Source organism: Lampetra fluviatilis, chromosome 24 (assembly GCF_964198595.1).
Source record: "Lampetra fluviatilis chromosome 24, kcLamFluv1.1, whole genome shotgun sequence".
NCBI lineage: Eukaryota > Metazoa > Chordata > Hyperoartia > Petromyzontiformes > Petromyzontidae > Lampetra > Lampetra fluviatilis.
Window position 1 is genome coordinate 7,888,392 of NC_136298.1, and position 16,841 is coordinate 7,905,232.

Below are 16,841 nucleotides of genomic sequence, written 5' to 3' on the forward strand. Positions count from 1 at the left end.
GGTCTTTGTCTTTGTCTTGTAAGTGTGTGCGTGGATGTTCCTCGAGAGGGGGGGGGCAGTGTCGGGGTGCAAGGGAGGAATGGAGTGAGAGGGGGGGGGGGTCGAAGGGATGGGTGGTTTGGGTGGAGGGGAGGAGGTGCTGGGGTTGATGGAGGGGGTTATAGGGGGGTGGAGGGGAGGGCTGATGGGTGGCACAGGGAGATGAAGGGAGGGGTTCTGCTTTGATTCTGGGGGGGGGGGGGGGTAATAAGAGATGGAGGGGCGGGCTGCATAGGGGTTGGAGGGGATTACGTGCGGTGAGGAGGAGAGGTATTGCCGGGGGTAGGGAGGGGGTCGAAGGGGTGATGGAGGGAGGAGGGGTGATGGAGAGGGGGGGGGGGGTGATGGGGGCTGGTGATGGAGGGGAGGAGGGAAGTGGTGATGGAGGGAGGGGGGGTGATGGAGAGGGGGGGGGTGATGGGGGCTGGTGATGGAGGGGAGGATGGGAAGTGGTGATGGAGGGAGGGGGGTGATGGAGAGGGGGGGTGATGGAGAGGGGGGGGGGTGATGGAGAGAGGAGGGGGGAGTGATGGAGAGGGGGGGGGTGATGGAGAGAGGGGGAGTGATGGAGGGAGGAGGGGTGATGGAGAAGGGGGGGGGTGATGGAGAGTGGGGGTGGGGGTGATGGAGGGGGGAGGGAAGGGGTGATGGGGGCGGTGAATGCGGTGGGGGGGGAGAGGCGTCTCACCCAACAGCAGGCGCCACGGCGCGTGCGCTCGTTTACGCGTAACCATAAACTCGCCGTGGGGGAGTCACCTGGCGGGCAGGTGACCAGCGCGTGAAACCCGAGCGCGTTCGCGTGCCGTTTCCGCCCCTCCGCTCCCAGAGGGTCGCGCGCGCGTGCGCGTGCACGCACCTGCCGGTTCCGCAGATACATCGCAGAGAGCCCATGCCCCCCTCCCCCCCGTCTCACCCCACACCTTCTGCTCGCTTAGAATAGGGGTCGGTTACCAACATAACAAGAAGGGGACTTTCTTTTATTCTTTTTCGAATTCGGCACAAAAAAAACGAAAACTTCAATATTTCACGGGCCGCAGTGCACTGTGGGTGAATACGAGACTGGGGGAGCGGTGGTGGAGCGGTTATCGCTACGAACCTGGCGACCCGAGTTCGATTCCCGCTCACGGCCAATACCGGTGACGAAAATGATCTGAACCGGTTCTGGGCCTCCCCTAGGTTGACTCAGCCTCAAATGAGTATCTGATGCGATGTGTAAACATCGCCGCTAGGGAGACAAAGACGGCCGGGCGTGGTGTTGGTCACCCACCCCCTCGTGTGCCGTGCCTGCCTTGATAGGTGCTCGCTAACAGCACTTGCCTCAATAGTCTGTTAGGGCTATACGGGGGATCTTTATCTTTGTGGTCATAATAAATGACGTCTCACGAAGCAGTCCCTTTAAGAGCCGCACGCGGCCTTAGAAGAAGACACGGAGGGGACTCAGCCTCCTCTCCTCTCTCTCTCGACACACACCGCCTGTAGCTGCATCTCTCCATCTACGCATCCCCTCCACCGAGCGTATCCCCCCCCCACGCTTCCACACCATCTTTTAAACCATAACCCCACCATCATATTAACACGGTTGGCTACGTACGGTGCGAAAGAAGTTCAACATACGTACAACCGCTCGCCCATCGCGCCTGCCCCTCCCCATACTTCCCCACCCACCTCAACCACTCGCCCTCACCCTCACCCCCCCGTACCCAGAACAAGCCAATATTCAGTCTTCTCTGGCCTCCACAAACAGCATCAGAGTCAGACTATGTTTGCATTCTGGAAGAATCCGATGAGCTATAAAGCTTTTTTTTCGCAAGATGGCTGCCCTCGCCATTATCCCCCCAAGCCCCAAGCAGGCAACCAAGTATACAGGCGACAGTGAAGGAGCCTGTGCCAGGATAGGTGCACTTTGAGGCCACGTCAAGGGTCGAAGACCGAGATGGTTGGCAGATGCTGCCACCTTTGTTCCCGACTCTGCCAACAAATAACCCCCCCCCCACCCCTCCCCCCCACCCCCCTCCCCCCCCCCACCCCTCCCCACACCTCCCCCCCCACCTCCCCCCCCCCACCTTCCCCCCACCCTCCCCACCTCCCCCCCACCTCCCCCCCCCACCTTCCCCCCCACCCTCCCCACCTCCCCCCCCCCACCCCCCCACCTCCCCCCACCCTCCCAACCTCCCCACCCTCCCAACCGAAACCCACCCTCCCCATCCCCCCCACCCTCCCGCACCCTCCCCCACCCTCCCCACCCCCCCCCCACCCTCCCCGCCCTCACCACCCTCCCAAACCTCCCCCCCCACCTCCCCCCCACCCTCCCAACCTTAACCCACCCTCCCAACCGAAACCCACCCTCCCCAACCTCCCAACCCTCCCCACCCTCCCCCACCCTCCCCCCCCACCCTCCCCACCCTCCCCACCCGTCGCTTCTGTCCACCCAGGAGTTTGTGCAAGCGGGGAACACCACATTCAGTCCGATGGGGCAAGTCGTGTGTGGCGAGGTGAAGTGTGGGTAGTGCCGAAGGACGTCTCGCCAGCGTGGAAGAGTAGGCCAAACACCCTCTCAGAGGAGGTTCTCTACAGCTCCCTCTATAGCAGTGGAGTGAGCAAGCAGTCTTGTTACCTTTACAGCATCGACAAATGCGCAAACTCATCATCGTCACGGTGACCATTACCTCTTTAGGGGTCACACCACGTGACTAACTTACCGCATTGAAAGTTCCCTCGAGTGAGCTCCCCCCCCTTCCCACCGCCCCACGACTCCTCGTGAATAATTCAACAACTCAGCCACGCACTCACTCATCACATTACTGCGGTGGCTCGCGGGGCAGCAGCCGTGGAGGTAATGGGGGGGGTCGGGTGAGGCGAGGCAAGGAGTTGGGATTCATTAAAACAATAAGCAATCACCTGGAGGACCCCTAGAGATTGGGATCACTACTTGCTGGCCATTGGGTGTCCCACAGGCGACCCGAGTTCGATTCCCGCTCACGGCCAACTCCAGTGACGATTATCTGAACCGGTTCCGGGCCTCCCCTAGGTCGACTCAGCATCAAATCAGTTACCTGGTGCGGTGTGTAAACAGCGACCACGAGGAGACAAAGGCGGCCGGGCGTGGTGTTGGCCACCCACCCCCTCTGTGGGCCGTTTCGGCCTTTATAGGTGCTCGCTAACAGGGCTTGCCCCAACAATCTGTTAAGGCTATACGGGGGATCTTTGTCTTTGTTAGTAACACGCACACGCACAGCGAACGCGTGATGACACGTGTACAAACATAACAGTCTGCAACGTTAGGTTACATATCGTACCAGGTACCCGTTTAAGGCCGAGTCGATCTAGGTGGTCCCAGACCGGTGAAGAACAATCGTCACCGATGTTGGCCGTGAGCGGGAATCAAACTCGGGTCGCCGGCTTCGTAGCGCGATGCACGAACCCACCGCACTACCGCTCCAAAGACAAAGATGTCCCTTATAGCCCTTGACTTCCATCCACACAGCAACGATTATGTCAGACCGGAGCCAAACACATGCATTAAATATTACGAAATATATATATATTTTAAACACACACGCAACGAGTGCATACTTCAGAGATGCGCATGATCGGTCAATGTGGAATGTGCTCGATCTGTAACAGATGAGAATGTTGCACGGGTGAGTTTATTTACGTGATTAAATAACACAAAAACACCTCGCGTTCTTCCAAAACACCGTGCGGCCTCAGAACTGAAGGCGACGTTTCGGACAATGACCCTTCTCCATGCCACGTGCTTCATAGCATAGCACGTGGCACATGCTTCACAGCACGTGGCATGATTGAGGGCCATTCCGCATGAACTCCGTCTGTTATTTCATTATCATTCTTAACATTAAACGCAACAGGGGGATTTATCCACAGCTCTGGCTGTCGCCTGATGATGCTGGTTGTAATTACTGACGAAACGTCGTACTCGAGTTGTCAATGTCGCAGGTTTACTTTCCAACACACCGGTGTTGCTGGACTAGTAACGCATCGGCGCGTTGTGTTTACGTGGCACAAAACTTTACTAATTGACTGTGACGGGTGGTGGCGGGCTTAACGACGCAGCATTTACATATTTATGCGATCTAACCCTCCCCAAAAAACACATCTCGTGTTGTTCTTGTTGTTTGTGCCTCTGTGTGGCACCACTGCCAAAGCAGGCAGCCAGCAGCAGCGGGCAGCAACATCAGCAGCAGCAGCATCAGCAGCATCAGCAGCAGCAGCGGGCAGCAGCAGCAGCATCGGGCAGCAGCAGCGGGCAGCAGCAGCAGCATCACCGAATGCGTCGCGTGAGCGCGCGGAGGGCTGGAGGCACGTGTCACGTGGGATCAGCTCCGTGTCTGGACGGCAGAGAGCGAGGAGTCTTTGACTTTTAAACAACTTTTATTGCCGCCAGCAGCAACAGCACTGGAGGCGATTCCGATATGAAATACACAAAGTCACCAGCAACACAAATAAACGCTATAAATCCATGCGCTGTGGCGCTAAATGCACCGCGCACAACACGAAAGAAAAGTCACGTGGTGGTGGTGATGGTGGTGTTCATCGCGCACGCCACGGTGACGAGCGAGCGCTTCAGAAGGTGAACACGAGGGTGCCGTCCACGCTGGTGCAGAGGGAGGACGACGGGCAGTTCGATGGACTGCTGGTGCTGGTGATGGTGGTCGGTGCGGCTTTTGGCGTCATCTGGTCCAACACCATGTGAGACTAGGCTCTAAGAAAAGCTGTCTCGGGTGTGGACCAATCAATTTCAAGGACAGTGCATACATGATCAGAGTTGTGTTTTTTGTTTGCATTCCGACCGCAGGTATTGTGGTCAATGCAAACACGACTCCTTGTAAAAAAAGGTGTCAGTTTTGTTGCCAGATAAAAGGGTAAAAAAACAATTATAATTTTTTCTACTGGCAAAGGAGGTTCCAATGGTGGTGGTTGGTGGGTTTGGTAAAACAAAAGTGGGGGAAAGGTGAGCGTATCATTTATTTATAAGTATCCTTTATTTAACCGGGAGATCAGATATCGACCTCCCATCCCCCCCGCGAGACACCGAAACGTGATCGAATTTGTTTTATTGCAAGGGAGAGGCCTGCCGAGGAAGTGGACATCTAGGAAATTCAAAATAGGAATTCTTAGAATGCACTCCGCCGACAATATCCGTAAATGCGCACGCATCGAAAGCTCATATACGCAGTGCGACTGTTCATCATCTCACGCCTGGAGATGCATTCTTAGACTCATCTCACGCCTGGAGATGCATTCTTAGACTCATCTCACGCCTGGAGATGCATTCTTAGACTCATCTCACGCCTGGAGATGCATTCTTAGACTCATCTCACGCCTGGTGATGCATTCTTAGACTCATCTCACGCCTGGAGATGCATTCTTAGACTCATCTCACGCCTGGAGATGCATTCTTAGACTCATCTCACGCCTGGAGATGCATTCTTAGACTCATCTCACGCCTGGAGATGCATTCTTAGATTCATCTCACGCCTGGAGATGCATTCTTAGACTCATCTCACGCCTGGAGATGCATTCTTAGACTCATCTCACGCCTGGAGATGCATCCTGACACTCATCTTACGCCTGGAGATGCATTCTTAGACTAATCTCACGCCTGGAGATGCATTCTTAGACTCATCTCACGCCTGGAGATGCATTCTTAGACTCATCTCACGCCTGGAGATGCATTCTTAGACTCATCTCACGCCTGGAGATGCATCCTTAGACTCATCTCAAGCCTGGAGATGCATTCTTAGACTCATCTCACGCCTGGAGATGCATTCTTAGACTCATCTCACGCCTGGAGATGTAATCTTAGACTCATCTCACGCCTGGAGATGCATCCTTAGACTCATCTCACGCCTGGAGATGCATTCTTAGACTCATCTCACGCCTGGAGATGCATTCTTAGACTCATCTCACGCCTGGAGATGCATTCTTAGACTCATCTCACGCCTGGAGATGCATTCTTAGACTCATCTCACGCCTGGAGATGCATTCTTAGACTCATCCCACGCCTGGAGATGCATTCTTAGATTCATCTCACGCCTGGAGATGCAATCTTAGACTCATCTCACGCCTGGAGATGCATTCTTAGACTCATCTCACGCCTGGAGATGCATCCTTAGACTCATCTCACGCCTGGAGATGCATTCTTAGACTCATCTCACGCCTGGAGATGCATCCTGAGACTCATCTCACGCCTGGAGATGCATTCTTAGACTCATCTCACGCCTGGAGATGCATTCTTAGACTCATCTCACGCCTGGAGATGCATTCTTAGACTCATCTCACACCTGGAGATGCATTCTTAGACTCATCTCACGCCTGGAGATGCATTCTTAGACTCATCTCACGCCTGGAGATGCATTCTTAGACTCATCTCACGCCTGGAGATGCATTCTTAGACTCATCTCACGCCTGGAGATGCATTCTTAGACTCATCTCACGCCTGGAGATGCATTCTTAGACTCATCTCACGCCTGGAGATGCATTTCGAGACTCATCTTACGCCTGGAGATGCATTATTAGACTCATCTCACACCTGGAGATGCATTCTTAGACTCATCTCACACCTGGAGATGCATTATGATTTGCAATGGGGTAAAGGATGTATGGATAATGGATGGATAACTGTGAGAAAAAAATTGCTTGTTAGCTCAACCGATTTCTCCAGGATAAAATCAAGACTCTGATTCTGAATGTTTACATAACACTCGCCACTGATGTCACCCGTAGGCAGAAACTGAGGATCACCCTCCCCGCCCGCCTGTATAAATACCCCCGTGGTTACATAATCGGTATTCTTAGATGTGTGTCTTCATCGAAACGAGCCGCCGAGTCTCGGCGGGACACTCCGCTGCATTAGCAATAAAGGTTGTTCAGCAGATCGCGCGGTGGACGAAATGTACGATGCGGTCTTGGCGGATTGTTGCGTGTGAGCGTTACATAAATGACGGGTCCATTTAGCCAACCGCAAAACAACGTTTCGGGTCCATCAGCCAGCGAGCCTCCTGAACAGCTGCGTCGGTGGGGCTGCACTCCCGTGTATCGATAGTTCGATGTTAATTGAGCGGCTGCTGTGTTGTCTGGGTGTGGACCGGCGTCTGCTTATTGCGTTGAATAGTCGGCACGAATTGATGCACTTATGTAATTTGTACTTTTATATAATTTAGTTTTGCTCGTTTGTGTTTAGTGACTTGCTTTGCCTTTTCCACATTGTGCACTGCAATCGTTGTTTGGGTTGTTGTTGTTGTTGTTTGTGTTGTTGTTGTTGTAACTTGCTGACCCGCCCAGACTAGACGTCTGTGAAACGAAGAGCTTCATAGCTCATCGGATTCCTCCAGGACAAATGAAGATCCTGGAGGGGTCTTCGTCCATCCAGCAGTGGATTAACCATGTCTGATCATGATGACGAGTCTCAGGCGTGAGATGAGTCTAAGAATGCATCTCCAGGTGTGAGATGAGTCTAAGAATGCATCTCCAGGCGTGAGATGAGTCTAAAAATGCATCTCCAGGCGTGAGATGAGTCTAAGAATGCATCTCCAGGCGTGAGATGAGTCTAAGAATGCATCTCCAGGCGGGAGATGAGTCTAAGAATGCATCTCCAGGCGTGAGATGAGTCTAAGAATGCATCTCCAGGCGTGAGATTAGTCTCAGAATGCATCTCAAGGCGTGAGATGAGTCTAAGAATGCATCACCAGGCGTGAGATGAGTCTAAGAATGCATCTCCAGGCGTGAGATGAGTCTAAGAATGCATCTCCAGGCGTGAGATGAGTCTAATAATGCATCTCCAGGCGTGAGATGAGTCTAAGAATGCATCTCCAGGCGTGAGATGAGTCTAAGAATGCATCTCCAGGCGTGAGATGAGTCTAAGAATGCATCTCCAGGCGTGAGATGAGTCTAAGAATGCATCTCCAGGTGTGAGATGAGTCTAAGAATGCATCTCCAGGCGTGAGATGAGTCTCAGGATCCATCTCCAGGCGTGAGATGAGTCTAATAATGCATCTCCAGGCGTGAGATGAGTCTAAGAATGCATCTCCAGGCGTGAGATGAGTCTAAGAATGCATCTCCAGGCGTGAGATGAGTCTCAGAATGCATCTCCAGGCGTGAGATGAGTTCACAAAATAAAACTTGCCGCGTTACCTTCTTCGTGAGTGAACAAATAAATAAATAAATAACTCGCTAAATAAATAAATCGGCAAGGGGTGACGAAGGTGGGTGCCCTCCCCGGTTATGTAATAGTTCGGAGAAAACCGCGAATGTTTTTTTGATTCGGCACAGGGGGAAATTCCACCGCGGGTGGATCGCTACGGCGGCGGTGGTGGTGGTGGCAGTAGCTTGCGAGGAGCGGTGGCGCAGTGGTGAGCGCACTGCTAGGAGCGTCGTTATGCAGGGTGTCCCATAAGTTTGGAGAAAAATGAAGTACAAAAAATGCAAGAATAACGCTTTTCTTCACAGAACGGGCGTCGATGTGTTCACCGTTGTTCCTGAATTACGTGCACTCGTTCGGGCCTGCAGAAACAAACAAAATATGAATTCGTAATTTTTATATATAGTAAGAGTGTGTTCCTTTCAATAGTCCTGAGCCGGTGATGCTAAATGCACATTAATATTGCAGGGCATTATCATGATAATCACCATCATCATCATCACCATCACTCGTAAAAAATAGACTCACTTCAATGGTCATTATCATCGATAAATGATGCTGCTGATGATTATTGTGTTGGAAAATAGGGGGCTGAAGGTCGCGGTGTAATGGAGGGGGGGGGGCAGGGGGGAGGGAGGGCAGGCTAGGAGATGCCCTTTCCACATTGACGCATAAACCCTGCACCATCCCACGATAATCTCGTGCACGATTCGTCAGGGTCCAACACAGAGCGCCATCACCCTCGCGGCGACAACATGAAACAAAAAGCCACATTTAGCAACTTGTGTTTAGAGAGAGAGACACACACACACAACACACACGCGCACACACAGAGGCTCCCATTGAGCTCGCAGTAGCTCCTGCCGCCCGCGGGCACAGAGTCAGCGAGCACCCCTTCATATGGGAGGGGGGGGCAAACCCAGCACGAGACCGGGAGTCACGAAGCTCAACAGCGTGACGCATGCCCCCCCCGCCCGCCCGCCCTGGCCGCCTTTGTTTCCGACGGTGATGATGACCCAGAGCAGTGCCAGCGGTAAGCGAGTGACTTGTGTTGTGGCATTCACGGGGAAGAAATGTCACGCGGTGCAGAAAGGGGTTGGAGCTACGTTTATCATACCCAGGATATTGATTTCGAAAAAGTGTATTGGTTTAGCCATCTTCTTGGTTCTTTCGGTAAAGTCACGTAGAAGGGAAGTAATAAAATAATAAAAATAAAACATAATAAAATAAAGAATGGTGAAGAACATTCTTCACCTGAGGACGGCTGCTTGCGTTGTGGCCGAAACGTCGTGAGAATTATTTTATGATGTTTTATTTTTATTCTTTTATTATTTCTGCGTGACTTTACCGAAAGAACCAAGAAGATGAATCCCTGCAGTCACGAAAGCTTTAAATCGAAATGGTTTAGCCATGTTTGTTTGTTGTAGTACATAGTTAGACTGATGGCCTTAATCTAAGTTGTCTTGTGGTTGTTGTTGGTTGTTTGACTTGCATCCCACTGGGATTTTGCACACAGCGTTGGTGTACACGGTGTTTTTTCTGCAATATTTTGCCGTCTTTTCTTGGATTTTCTGTTTTCACTCAGTCACATATTCACTTTAAGATGTTTTTTTTCATGTTTTTTTGTTTGTTGCGGTTGCACCCGATTCAAGAGCCGAATGGCTTACAGGGCTATACCTAATAAATGAACTTTAACTTGATACACGCGAATAAGCAGCATTAACAGGATGAAGCTAGTGCGGGGCCGATAGCATATGCTACAAAGGGGCCCGAGATAAAAAAAAAAACACTTAAATATTAAAACACAACTTTTTAACTTGCATAGTAAAGTAATTGTATTCTTTCATTTGCTATACAGACAGATAATACGACAAATCGCTAACCTTGAACACCCGGTCGTTCAGAAAAGTTGAAGGCGGTATAGTACTACAGTAATAGAGCAAGTGCAGAATCACTGAACCGGAATTGATAGCTTGAAAGCATTTAGCGCGCGGTCCTTGAAAGTGCGGGGCCCGTAGCTACATATGTAGCTACCTTTGCTACGAGGATAATCCAGCACTGGTTGGGGGAAAGTGCTGTTAGCGAGCACCTATGCCGTCGTCACACGCTTCACTTCGGTTCCGAACTTGGAAGTCGTAAGCCGCGTCTCAAACTCGTGACTGCCAATGAGCCAGTTTACTACCCCTGTCATTCACCAACAAGGACAAAGATCTCCCCCTCACTCCCCTGCCTCCCCTCCCGCCCCTTCCCCCTCCCTCCCCTCCCCCCTCCACTCCATCCCTCCCCTCCCCCCTCCACTCCCCTCCCCTCCCCCCTCCACTCCCTCACTCCCCTCCCCTCCCCTGCCTCCCCTCCCCTCCCCCCCTCCATCCCTCCCCCTCCCTCCCCTCCCACTCCCTCCCTCCCCTCCCCCCTCCACTCCATCCCTCCCCTCCCCTCCCCCCTCCACTCCCTCACTCCCCTCCCCTGCCTCCCCTCCCCTCCCCCCCTCCATCCCTCCCCTCCCCCTCCCTCCCCTCCCACTCCCTCCCTCCCCTCCCCTCCCTCGTCACCCCCGATGATGCTTCCTTGCCCCATGGAGGCAAGTGCTGTTAGCGAGCACCTGTTACATTCGGCTGGCATGCAATGCGAATGGGTGGTGGTGGTGGTGGAGGCTGGTACCACCCCACGCTTGCTCGGACCTGTCCCCTTGGGGGTGAGCGGAAGGAGAGGGGGGGGGCAGATCGAGGTGAGGAATTAGCGGTGAGCGTGGACCCTCGAGTGAAGAAATTGCGCTGATTTGCAATGCTTTTACAGGAAACCGCTCCGTGCGTGGGTGTGGGTTTTTTTGAGTGCCCGTGTGGGTGCATGGGTGTCAGCGAGGAGCGGTGGCGCAGTGGTTAGCGCTACGCTGCGCTACGAACCCGACAACCCCAGTTCGATTCCCGCTCACGGCCAACACCGGTGACGATTATTTAAACCGGTTCTGGGCCACCCCTAGGTCGACTCAGCCTCAAATGAGTACCTGGTGCGGTGTGTAAACATCGCCACTGGGGAGACAAAGGCGGCCGGGCGTGGTGCTGGCCACCCACCGCCTCGTGTGCCGTCACCGACCTTCATAGCTGCTCGCTAACAGCACTTGCCCCTACAGTCTGTTTCGAGGCTACACGGGGGATCTTGGTCTTCTTGTGTGCGAGTGTCCATTTGCGGGTGGTGAGCGTGCCGTGCGTGAATGGCTTGGCGCGGCGGGGCACGGCGTGAGAACTTGCGTCTATTACCCCCCGGGGAACACCCACTCGCACCTCACGAGAGGGTTCGCTGAGAGCTTCCTTCTGATGGAGGGGCAATCCTCCCAGCAGTGGAGCGAGCGAGACATTGCAGGGCTGAGCCTTTGCCCCTGTGTGTGTGTGTGGATATATATACAGGACTTAAATCTGTCGTGACTGCAGGAATTCATATTATTTGGGTATTTCGGTAAAGTCGCGTCGATAGGTTCAAAGAAAATAGCAAAAAAATTATAAGAAACTGAAGACGACCGCTTGTGTTGCGACCGAAACTTTGTAGTTTTTTGTTATTTTCTTTACTTTGCCGAAAAACCCAAGAATATATTTATACAGGGTTGCTTCAATAAAATGTTCACACTTCTGAGAATTTGCAACAACAACACCACGAGAAATGTCCCTGCTGGGCTCTGGAGACCACCTGGGGAAGATTCCAGGCACGCGTTGACAATGACGGCGAACAAGTGGAGACTCTTTTTGACTTTTTGAAGCTATTGACGTTCATTTGTCATCACGTTACAATGTATTATCCGTTCCTTTCCCATTATAAAACGATATAAGTGTTATATTCTTGGTTATTTTTGTCATTTTATTTGAACCTATCCTCGTGACTTTACCAAAAGACCCAAAATAATATAAATTCCTGCAGTCACGAAAGCTTTAAGTCAAGATACAACTGTTGAAACTAATTTTGAAGCACTCTGTGTGTGTATGTGTGTGTGTGCACGTGGTTGGTGGGTGCGCGTGCACAGGATGTGGCTGCACACGTGGAGCGAGCGCGTGGCCATCTGCGTGCGCCTGAGAGTTGCATTTCATTCTTTCGGTCACGAAGATCAAATTCCACTCTCGGTGCCTTAAAAGGGACTCTGCCCAAGTCGCGTGCAACGCGCCTCGAGACTGCGGCCGGAGAGGTGCTCCCCTTGGCTGCTGGTTAACCAACTTCTGGCGATAAACAATCAACCAGCCCCACCACCGCTCCGCTCTGCACACCCCCACCCCTCGCCCACCCAGACCGCCACCCCTCGTCACGACCCCGCTCTCAACTTCCGCTCATCTCGCGCGCGCGTGCTCGCCCCGGGGAGTCCATCACGACCTCCCTCCCCTCCCCTCCCCTTCGCTCCCTCCGCTCCCTCCCCTCCGCTCCCCTCCGCTCCCTCTCCCCTCCCCTCCCTCCGCTCCCTCCCCTCCGCTCCCCTCCCCTCCGCTCCCTCTCCCCTCCCCTCCCTCCGCTCCCTCCCCTCCACTCCCTCCCCTCCCTCCGCTCCCTCCGCTCCCCTCCCCCCACTCCCTCCCCTCCCCTCCCCTCCGCTCCCCTCCCCTCCGCTCTTTCCCCTCCACTCCGCTCCCTCCCCAGTGACACTGATGGCTTCGCATTAAGTGATGGGGCCCCACGCGCTCGTCCCCACTGTGGAGCAATCATCTAGCGACGCTCAGCCCGCAGGGTACCAACTTGATGATCCCCACGACGGAGGCGAACTCGTGATCCCCACCGTGCAGCAGAAACCCCGAGCTCCACGGCGGAGCAGAAGCTCTCGCGAGACCTCACGACGCCCCAGGGCAGGGAATTTGATCACCTTGAGCCCCACGACGGAGCTCCACCTTGAGGGCGCTAACGCAGAGCATCTCTGTGTGCACGTACCGTATGGACTTCTTTCACACCGTACGTAGCCAAGCGTGGCCAATGGGAAGAGCGGGGAAGGACAACGAACTGAACGCGAGGTCCCCACGGCGGAGTTAATCCCACGATCCCCACCGTAGAGCCAGGAACTTCGCGCAATTGGCCAGGGCTCCACGACGGAGCCCCAAACTCGTGAGCCCCACGACGGAGCGGTCGTGTCCGATCCTACGGCGGAGCGCGGCTCATCCCTGGAGAAGGGAGTAGAGGACGCAGCAACGGCCCCACGGTGGAGGTGGGGTGTTAGAACGGTGGGCGGTGGGGGTGGCCGTGTTAGAACGGAAGGCGGTGGAGGTGGCCGTGTTGCAGGGTTATAGGGAAGGGGTGGACACGAATCCCAGATTATTCGGCGTTTGAAACTTCCCCAAAGACTTCCCCCAACTCCCTGCAGAGCTGTCGGCCGTTACGAGCCGAGTTAATCATCGCCCGCTTTGAAATTGTCGGCACGCAGCAGGGAAATGTAATTATCACTCGTTGCGAAACCTCCTCCCCCCTCCCCCCTCGAGTAATTGGGGCGTTAATGGAAAGAAAACAAAGACGCGGCCACTTCTCTGGCCCCAACAAAGGCGGGCGGGGGCCCCGTAACTTCAGGTCGATATTTCAATTGGGCTGTGCCTCGCGGTGATATATTGTTAACGGGGGCGAGAGATTCAGAATCTGCGTTAATGGTACTAAAATATCAAGAAGATAAAAAAACCATTAGAATTCGGTAAAAAACGACACAACCTTATTATGTTGAATTTTTATTATTTTATTATTTCCCTTCTACGTGACTTTACCGAAAGAACCAAGAAGATGAACCACACAACCCTCAACATTTTTCAAGTCACGAAGCGGATCTTAAAGAGGCCTCATGGGACTCTGGGGGAGCAGGCTGCAGACCCCCCACACGAGCCTGGCCCAGCCGCACCCCTTCCCACCACCCACGCCCTCCCTCCCCGTGTGTGACGACAAGGACCAAAGCGGCATTGCCCGCTCCACGAGTCTCGTCTCGTAGATTGCACGGCAGGAGATGGAGCGACGAAGTGAGTCTCGCGAGCGGCTGCTCGATGGATTGTCGCATCGCGGGACGATGAAATTTGGCGACGCGTCGGGGAGGCTTTCGCCCAGCAGTGGACAGATCATGGCTGATGATGAATTCTAACACGATTAACGATTTCGATTTAAAGATTTCGTGACTGCGGGGATTCATCTTCTTGGTTCTTTCGGTAAAGTCACGGAGAATGGAAATAATAAAATAATAAAAATAAAACATAATAATATTTTTTTCATTTTATTATTTCCATTCTACGTGACTTTACCGAAAGAACCAAGAAGATTGATTGACGATGATCAGGCATTCAAATAGTGAACTTGATTTAAACTAACCGTGCCGTGGCATTGTTTAAACTCACATCGGGGGCAGGTCAATAGGTCAAGGAATCGTTGACGGCCAACGCAGTTGACGCTACCTCGCCTCGCCATTGCTCTCTTCCTTCTGCTCGTTTCCGCAGTCGTCGCAGAACAAGACAACACCGGACAGACACTCAGCGTCCACTCTCGCAGTCTCTTCCGCCGACCTATGATCACTGTTTCACGACTTTATTTTGGTGATTTCGAAAAGTGTATTGGTTTAGCCATGTTTGTTTGTTGTAGTACGGAGTAAGACTGATGGCCTTAATCTAAGTTGTCCTGTGGTTGTTGTTTGACTTGCATCCCACTGGGATTTTTGCACAAAGCGTTGGTGTACGGTGTTTTTCCTGCAATATTTTGCTGTCTTTTCTTGGATTTTCTGTTTGCACTTAGTCACATATTCACTTTAAGATGTTTTCTTGTTCATGTTTTCTGTTTGTTGCGGTTGCACCCGATTCAAGAGCCGAATGGCTCACAGGGCTACACCTAATACATGAACTCGAACTTGATACTGAACCTCGCCGTTTCACCATACTTCATAGCCACGCTGGTCAGTGTCGGCTCTGGAGATATTCACCCGCCACTCGTGGCGCCACTACCATCCCCACCCCACCCCCCATTCAAGGCCCAATCGTAAATGAAGCGGTTGCTTTGTTGTTGTTGTTAACACTGTTGCCCCGGCGCGATTGTACCGCGTTCACTGCGGTGATGCAGGTGAAGTCCGCTCTGAAAACAGACACCGACGGTTGGGCAATCACCGAATTTTTACCACCTCCGTGGAATGCAGGGGCATGATGATGCAGCAGCCGCAATCGGATGCAAGGCGTTGACTCGCGTTGAGTGGAGGTCACCGGCTGTGCTCAAGTCCACGGGTCTAAACCCAGAGACGAAGATCCCTCCCGTACAAGCCCGAGAGTGGAGTTAGAGGCGGTCCCCGCTTTCACGACGTTCCTGGACAGCCCGTCGTAGATCGGACCCCACTTTCCCATGGACGCGATGCGACTGTGTTGGTGTCAATAGAAATGGGAGAGTCGAATTGTAGAATAACCCAGGAGGTTAAAAATAAAAACCCACCAAACAGACGCAGTTTATTCCATCACCTATGTTGTTTCATTAAGTCAGATGTGTTTGTAATCTGCCATATATACCTGCTGTGTTTGTATACTCTTTGTTGTTGCGACGTTCTTACCCGCACCGACTGGGCATATGTGAAAAAGAGCTTCATAGCTCATCGGATTCCTCCGTCGTCCGGCCACGTGGAAGATCTCCTGCGTGAGTTCGGTGGGACCACGCCGAGCGATGAGCTGCGCGTGTAGCCAGGAGAGACGTTCTACCTCGTGTTGTTCTCGGTGTGAGAAGGAGTACGTGTTGGCCTGTGTCGTGCCTAGTGTGAGTAATGAAGAAGAAGAAGTCCCCCTCTACACCAGCGGTCCACAACATTTTTGGCATCAGGGACCGGTTTCGTGGAAGACAATTTTTTCACGGACCGGGGGGGGGGGGGGGAAGGTTCATCATTGGGTCTTTCCCCCTTTTCAAAGAAGCTCTCCAGCGACGTTAATTTTTTAACTCATTTTGGCTAGGGGTTAGCACCTTGTGGGCTTACCATTTTGTGTTTCATAATAATTTCAACTTGAAATGCTCTGAAGAACGACAGGCAAGCAAGAAGGGAGCCCACGCGGTGAGCTGGTGCCAACAAATGTCCCAGCTGTGGAGTGCTCGAAATCAGCGGTCCCCAACATTTTTGGCACCAGGGACCGGTTTCGTTGAAGACAATTTTTTCACGGCACGGGGTAGTGGGGGGGGGTCATCATTGGGTCTTTCCCCCTTTTCAAAGAAGCTCTCCAGCGACGCTTGTTATTTTACTCATGTGGGCTACTAGGGGGTTCGCAGCTTGTGGGCTCACCAAGACTCTGACTGAGACAAGTGCGCAGTGCGGGAAAGATGCGTGGATGGAAGTGGTGAACAATAAAAGAATTGGGGCAGGCCACGCACGGACTCACCGCTCTCACCTCCTGCTGCTGTGCGGCCCGGTTCCTAACAGGACACGTGACCGGTACCGGTCCGCGGCCCGGGGGTTGGGGACCCCTGCTCTACACGACGTGTCGTGGAAGTCGCTCATTACGCACGTGTACAAGTAGCGCGCTCTCTCTCTCTATGCGCGTGATGCGGCTCTAAGAATGTTTGAGTCAAAAAATACACAAAAGGAAATGGCTCTTGTTATTATTATTTGAAAAAAAAATTGCCGAGGCCCCTATCGAGACGCATGCCCACCCACACACCCACACAGACGCGCGCGCAGTCACAACAAAGCACG